At 39.8% G+C, this 6,968-nt stretch overlaps 1 long non-coding RNA gene across 2 annotated transcripts; it reads right to left on the bottom strand.

Moving 5' to 3' along the window:
* Positions 1 to 658: 658 nt before the first annotated feature.
* Positions 659 to 6,101, bottom strand: LOC136007421 (uncharacterized). Of its 2 annotated transcripts, none has more exons than XR_010609691.1 (5): positions 5,974 to 6,101; positions 5,746 to 5,797; positions 2,790 to 2,861; positions 924 to 1,126; positions 659 to 802 (listed from the first exon to the last, which is right to left on the bottom strand). It is a non-coding gene; the product is annotated as an uncharacterized LOC136007421 (long non-coding RNA). The 2 variants fall into 2 exon arrangements; XR_010609692.1 differs by having other exon boundaries at positions 924 to 1,100.
* Between the last annotated feature and the right edge of the window lie 867 nt (positions 6,102 to 6,968).

Raw genomic sequence — 6,968 nt, 5'->3', positions numbered from 1 at the left:
TGTGATGTTGTTCAAGTGGCTTGCAAAAAGATTTCCAGGTAAGTGTTAAGAGAAGCCATGAGTTTTTTAAACATGCACAGGATGTATTAATTTAACCAAATAATCCAACTCAGTTAACTGCTTCTTACTTCCGTAAGGCACACATTACATCAGAAACACCCCACATCTGCTGTTTAGCTTGCACATTAAAAAGCACAGGAGTAAAATTTCTTCTCAGCATACCATTTTTGGCTATTCATTTGTTAATCTGTTAATTCTAAGGAAGGATCTAAGGAGGACCGCTGTAAAGAGACAGTAAGGCTGAAATTCCAGTCTCCCCCTTCAAAACATAACGTTTCCTAGATGTACCCACTCTTAGGAGAAATCAACCAAAGCTCACACATCTTGTCACTAGAATATAGCTCCAACAATGTTAGGCTGTTAGAAATGAGTCACTGACAAATCCAAAGAGCAATACGTAGGCTTGGGGGAAGAAAAGAACCATGAAAAATTAATCATGGTATTAAATCAGCTCGGTTGAGGAGCCCCACAAGCAGACTAGTGCCAAAACCTTGCTGAGAAAGCCATCCATTACGAATGCAGGGCAACAGTACCCAGCCTCACTTCCCTGACTGTCATGAGTTTGATAAATGACTGACCACAGCCTCATAGTCACTGCACCAGCACCCCCAAGTGAATCCCAACCACTTCCACAGATTTTAAGAAAACCAGCCTTCCTGAGTCGTCACTAACCTGTTGCTGTTGGTTCCCATCGCCTTCCCAAGCTGCAGCAGCACATGCAGAATCCTGGGAGCAAGCTTGCCTATGAACAGTGAGGAGAAAAGTTCATGAGAATTTGTTTTCTCCTCATTGTCTATCACTAGCCTCCCATCTTTTCATGAACTCCCTTTGGTAGCTAGCACAGTTTTGGAGCCCATTCTTACCATCTTTCATGTTCTCTGCTAGTTCTAGTTGCAGCTGGACTTCGTCATTTGCAATTTTGTCCCTAAGTATCCAAGCAATGCTTTCACATTCTTCCTTTGAAGCTTTTCTTTATTGCTGTCTACCTTTTCCTAGATTAACCCTTGGAGAAACCTTTCTTCGCTCCACTGATTCAGCCTCTGATGAAAATTAAACACATAAGAACCTAAAGAATGTTGAAACAACATGGTGATGTGGATGAATATCACAGGAATTCGCAGACAGACATGAATATGCAGCAAAAAAGAAGCTTGCCTTTGCTTTTCTTTTAAATAGCCCTTTCAAGTCACCTTTACACATTACCTAAGAGGCTGGCTGCAGGAGCACAGAATATAGCACAGAATTCAAATTAGGAAAAACTATGTATGCCAGACTTGTTGAGAGCTGTGTCCACTGCTGCAGTATCTTGCATCTGACAAGGGCTTACAGGAGATCAAAGACAGACAACATGCTCTTTGAGAAAGCAGTTTCCTCCAGTCAGCTGTAAAAAGGCTGTCATGTCCTGAAGTGTGTAGCTTTTTGCCCTTCTTTTTCCTAAAGTCTTTTTTATTCTGATCTCCTCTAATATGTCAGGAGATTTTCCCATTATCTATTACTCTTTTTTGATCCTATTAGGCTTCTGGCAGCAATTATATCAAGAAACAGTAGGGTTCAGAGGTTAATTGCACCTTGTACTTAAAAGTACTTCCTTTTTTCCATTTTAACTGTGTTCATTTTTAAATAATGCTAAAATAGAAACTGGAAAAAAAATCTATAGCTCAGTTTAAAATAAAAATGGAAAGAGAGAGAGTTAAGTTATAACACTCAAATAATTCTTTCCTGTAAGCCTTGGGGAAAACTTGATGGCACTGAGAAGTTAATGTAAATTGCCACTGTTAAGGCTGGATTAGAAAGAAAATTCAAAAAATAACTCTTTTAATCAGCTGCTCAGCTGGTGTGAATCAGTTTAGTTCTTTGGGAACTGAGTCTGAAGTGATTTATACCACCTGCAGATCATGCCTTTTGATCTTTAAATATCTAATAATTTTTATGGATCTTCTGCAGCCATCTTCTAACATACGTACATCTTTCTTAAGTCATGGTGTATAGAACTGAACCTTCTGCTTCACCTGTGGTCTCACCTCCTGCTCCCTATGCATCACCTTCCCATTCAAAAATCCCAGAATTAGATTTATCCCTCTTTTACAGAAGACACCATTGATCCCTGTTCAGTTTGTGATCCATTATAATACCATCACCCAGTCATGGTGATGGTATTACAATCACTCCCCATGTTGTATTAATAATGCCCCCTCCCTGCCTACAAACACACATCTCTCCCCATGTATTTAGCACTTGAAATTACTGGATTTCATCTCACTGATTTCAAATCACTTATGCAATTAGTCAAGATACTTTCGAATTATAATTGTGTTTCTCCCTTTCATTCTTCCTCCAGGAACTGCCTCCTGCCAGCCAGGGACTGTCCTTTTTAGCTACAAACTCAGTTCTGCATCAAACTAATCTAACAGGTAGCACAGCATTGCCATACTGCTGACTATAACAGCTACCCTGCGACTCACTATATACCAAAGCTCAAAATCAAAGTTTTTAAGGTTTAATTTCCCCTTTCATACTACTGGATTGTGTATTATAAACCTAATTATAGAATATGTTTTAGCACTGAACATGTATTAATCCTGCTTCTGACCTGAAGTATTCACACACACCATCTCTTCGGAAAGCACACATTTAACTGAAGTCATTCATCCAGTTTTATTGGGTCCTACCTTTACTCATTCATTCTTGTTACTAATACAGTTGTCAAAATTCCCAGGAAAAGCCCTTACCTTCTCCATTTGAAGCACTCATTTACCACCATTCACTCCAAAATGCTAACGGTATCTTCCATGTGGCATAGTCTGAAAATGTAACAAGTATAACCTTTATTCCATCGTACACATCTTACAAAAAATTACAGATTAGGATTCTAAAACTAGCACCTTGTGCATTAAGACTCTTAACACATCCTTCAGGCTTAATGTGTCTGTAGAGGTTGCATTTCCACCAGATAGGAACAAACTTCATACTATTTTCATCTACATGGTCTTAATTTATGAATCTAAACATAAGTATCTTGTGTCATTTGCCTGATCCTAGGACAGGCAATACACACACACACACACACACACACACACACACACACAAGATATGATAAAGTACCAATATTCCCCTGGGCCAGAAGCTGGAGACCTGGTGAGATACCAGGAAATGGGACAACAGTATCTCAAATGTTTTGTTCATGTTTATACAATCGAATTGTTCTTTAACTATTTCCCTGTCTTATAAATATGTCATGTAATATGTCAGTGCTCACTTATGTATAAGCCTGGCTGCATGTGAAGCATGATTCTGTATGGAGGAAGACTATACTGCAGCTATACTCTTCCGAAAGAAATAGCTTTATGCCTTCCATCTACATTTGCTTTTGACAGTTAATGAGTCGAAGGAGAATTGTTCAAAGCTGCTTGACTTATGCTAAAAAAAGTCTTGAAAAGCACTGAGCACACACAGATCTCATCTCTGCCTGCACACCTTCCATTTGTTAGGGGAAAATGTTGAAATGGTTGACATACGCAGTAACAAAAAGTGCAGTCTATTTTCAGTGTCAGCCAGCCAGCAGCCAGAACTACTCCTGTGGACGTGCACTGTGCAGTGTAGGCAGTAATTATTTCTTTCCAGAAGATCCAAGCAATACAAGCGCAATCCTGCTTTTCACCCTCTTTACAGACCTTTGGCTGTGCTCACCTACTGGGAACCTATCTTACCTTCCTTTCTCTTCAACACCCACTCAGAGGACAAAATGCAGCCTATAGGTTTCTCTGCCAAGAACATACAGCTGATTCCCTGTTTTACTATCCACAGATGTAGACATTGTTATCTGTAAAATGTCATAGTGCTTGGCAGAAACTAGTTCCTGTGCAAAGACCAGCAAACTTATCCTGACCCTACAAAAAGTCTAACAATAATCCACAGAGGAAAGCAGTTCAAAGAAGTAGCTGGGGCATAACCCATTTCTTTCATCAGAAACATCAGTCCCCTATTCATCAAAATGCTGTGAGGCTGCCAAATTCTGTTCCATCGCTGATTAAACATTGACAATCATCATTTATGGAAGAAACACACATAAAAAGCCATTTCCTATTATGTGCACACATTTAAGTATAGTATTTACAGCCAAAGCTGATTGCCTGTTGACAAAATTACAAAGTACGTCCGGATTTTACAAAATTAAGCCCATAATCTACTGAAGTGCAGAGATGGAGTGCTGTGATGGATGAGTAATGGCAGCAAAGGTGTTCAAAGGAACCTGAACCTGCATCAAGGCTTGATCCTGTATCTCAAAGAAGTTACTAGAAAATAGCTCATGGCCTTTGCAGAGCCTTAATAAAGGGTCCTCTTCTGGACCCAGAGGAGAAAAGAGGCGATTTGCCCTGTTTTCTATAACGCCCAAATCTGGCTGCAAATAAATGAGGCAGGGAGCAATGTGCTTTCCTGTCCAGCTGCAGAGGTACCTTTGCCTTGTGGTCAAAGTGATGACCAAGGGGCAGATTTCAACCATGATGCACTTAAGTATAGCTCCATGGACCTGTCTCCAAGTTGACAGTGATGTGACAGGTCAGCACTGGAACTTACTTTCATGGCCATCAACTGACATTTGTACTGGCTTAAAGTATTTCTTGTTACTATCAAATTTAGAATATTTCTGTCCAGAAGTCACTCTTTTGTTAAATTACTGTCCATGGAAGTTCCTTCGCCAGTTGCCAAGGAGGACTGCTATTGCTTGGCTGGCTGTTCACTTATGGCAGCCACCATCAACATCACCCATTTTCTTTTACTCTCATCATCACATTAATGCTTCCTAATCTCTTTATGATACATTCCAAAGCCTTAGCAGCAATACAATATGAAGCAGTATCATCAAAGAAACAAACAAACTGTGGCAGCACAAACTGAAAGAACTCCAGATATCAATCCCAAGAATATTTTCTGAGGAAAGCATCAATATTTAAACAGAGGGAGTGTTTCAGTGACTGAGACACCACGCAAATCAGCTTTGCAAGCTCTGTGTCACATGCAAATAGATGTTAAAAATCTGGTGGTAAAGGAGGAAGAAAGATGACAAGCACTCTTATACAGTAAGTTGAGCTACTGGCAATTACATGCCTGAGACATAGTTTAAGGAGATAACTTTGGCTGTGCTCAGCCAGCATCTTGATGAACATGCTTTCTTGCTGAGCATCTGTAAGCAAACCAGCACATCTATTATTTTTACTGAGACGCTTGGAGTTTAGTACTTAGCTACTCATGTAGTTTTATAGTATTCTCTTAAGGACATGAAGTAAACAAATATCTGTCTTGGTTTTGTCTGGGGTAGTTAATTTTCTTCATAGTAGCTTGCATGGAACTATATTTTAGATTTGGGTTGTAAACAGTGTTGATATTACCGGGATGGGCAGTTTCCTGTTGTTTTTTCCTATTGCAATGGTCATTTTACTTCTAACTTATGTGCATTTTTGCTCAGTTAGAGCAAGAAAAGAGTTCACAAAGCAGCTGATGGTACCATAAAGACACTTCTGCATATAAGAACTCCCAGGAGACACTAATTTGTATCATTTTGCAGCCTTTCCTCGTTTGTTTTTTGGCCATTACAGGTACAGAGCTTCCAAGAAGCCTGGAAAACAAGTTTGTGAGATCTCTCTCTTATTTATCAGGAGGTATTGGGACAATTCAGGACTAACTTACCAGAACAGGAGAGTTGGCAAAACCCAGCCTTCCTTTCCATTCAGTGCAAGACCTAGAACACCACAGGCATTTTTAGAAAAGAAAATGTTTCAGAGGAAAAAAAAAAAGTTGCAACATTTGTGAAATGCCCAGCTTCTTATTAATAATTTGCTTTTCAGCTTGCCAAGAAATTACTTGAGATAATTTAGTCTCTCTCATCAGGGCAATTATCAAAATAACACCACTTACTTGTAATATACTTCAGTTACTTCACTTAGGCAGTTACATTTATACAGAAGGAAGATCCTAGAGAGAAGTAAGTGCAGGTTGTATTTTCGAGGACGAAATACAAGAATACCCTGGAAGAATGATGCAAGAACCAGCTGCTTACAGCGTCTAATGAAGTACAACGCAGCCACCAGCCCTAGAGCTGGAGGAGCAGCCCCAGGACCCGCTGAACGCGGGGAGATGCACCCGCAGCTGGGTTTGCTTTTCTGCAGCTTTCTCACTTTCCCCACCTGCTGGCCACATGGAAAGCAGCACAGCATCAATATGTTCGGTGACAGGAAAAGAATCCGATCCAGGCGAGGCTGCCCTCACACCGAGGAAATTCCACAGGCCGGGAATGAAATCTCTCCGCACTTTTTTACCGTTAAAATCGAGATCTCATCTATAATGAGACCTACCAGTAAGAAACAATGCAAGAAAGGGGAAAACCATCTGATCATTAAAGCTTTTCAAAAAACAGTAAACTCACTTAAAAGCATTTTCTATCTGCTTAGATTCCAAATACAAGAATATGACTGCTTGGCTAAACTCAATATTTATGTTCACAACGTTATCAGATCATTGCTAACAGGTAATGTGTTCACTATGGGATTTCAAGTCTCTGAAACAATCTGACAAAACAAACATTAAATAATATAGAAGGAAAATTTAAAAAAAAAAAAAAAAAAGACCAAAATGCTTATGACTGCACTGTTCTGCAGTATAACAGGTAAGGATAACAAAGGCTGTACTGGATGTATTTCCTCATGATGCACCAAAGGCCAGTGAAGACACTAAGGTGCAGCAGAGTGAAAGCATTACCCCTGGGAAGGCTACACATTCAAAGAAAACAAAAGCATGATGTACTGGCAAAAAGACAGGCAACTTGAAAACTGTTCTCTCACTGTGTTGCACCTGAGAAAAGGGCAAACAATTTTCCCTTCCTCTCCCAGTTTCACGTTTATTCGTTGGATTAA

The sequence above is a fragment of the Lathamus discolor genome, chromosome 1 (genome assembly GCF_037157495.1).
Source record: "Lathamus discolor isolate bLatDis1 chromosome 1, bLatDis1.hap1, whole genome shotgun sequence".
Lineage (NCBI taxonomy): Eukaryota > Metazoa > Chordata > Aves > Psittaciformes > Psittacidae > Lathamus > Lathamus discolor.
The sequence above is the reverse complement of the archived record's forward strand: the minus strand, read 5'-3'. Positions and strand labels throughout refer to the sequence as shown.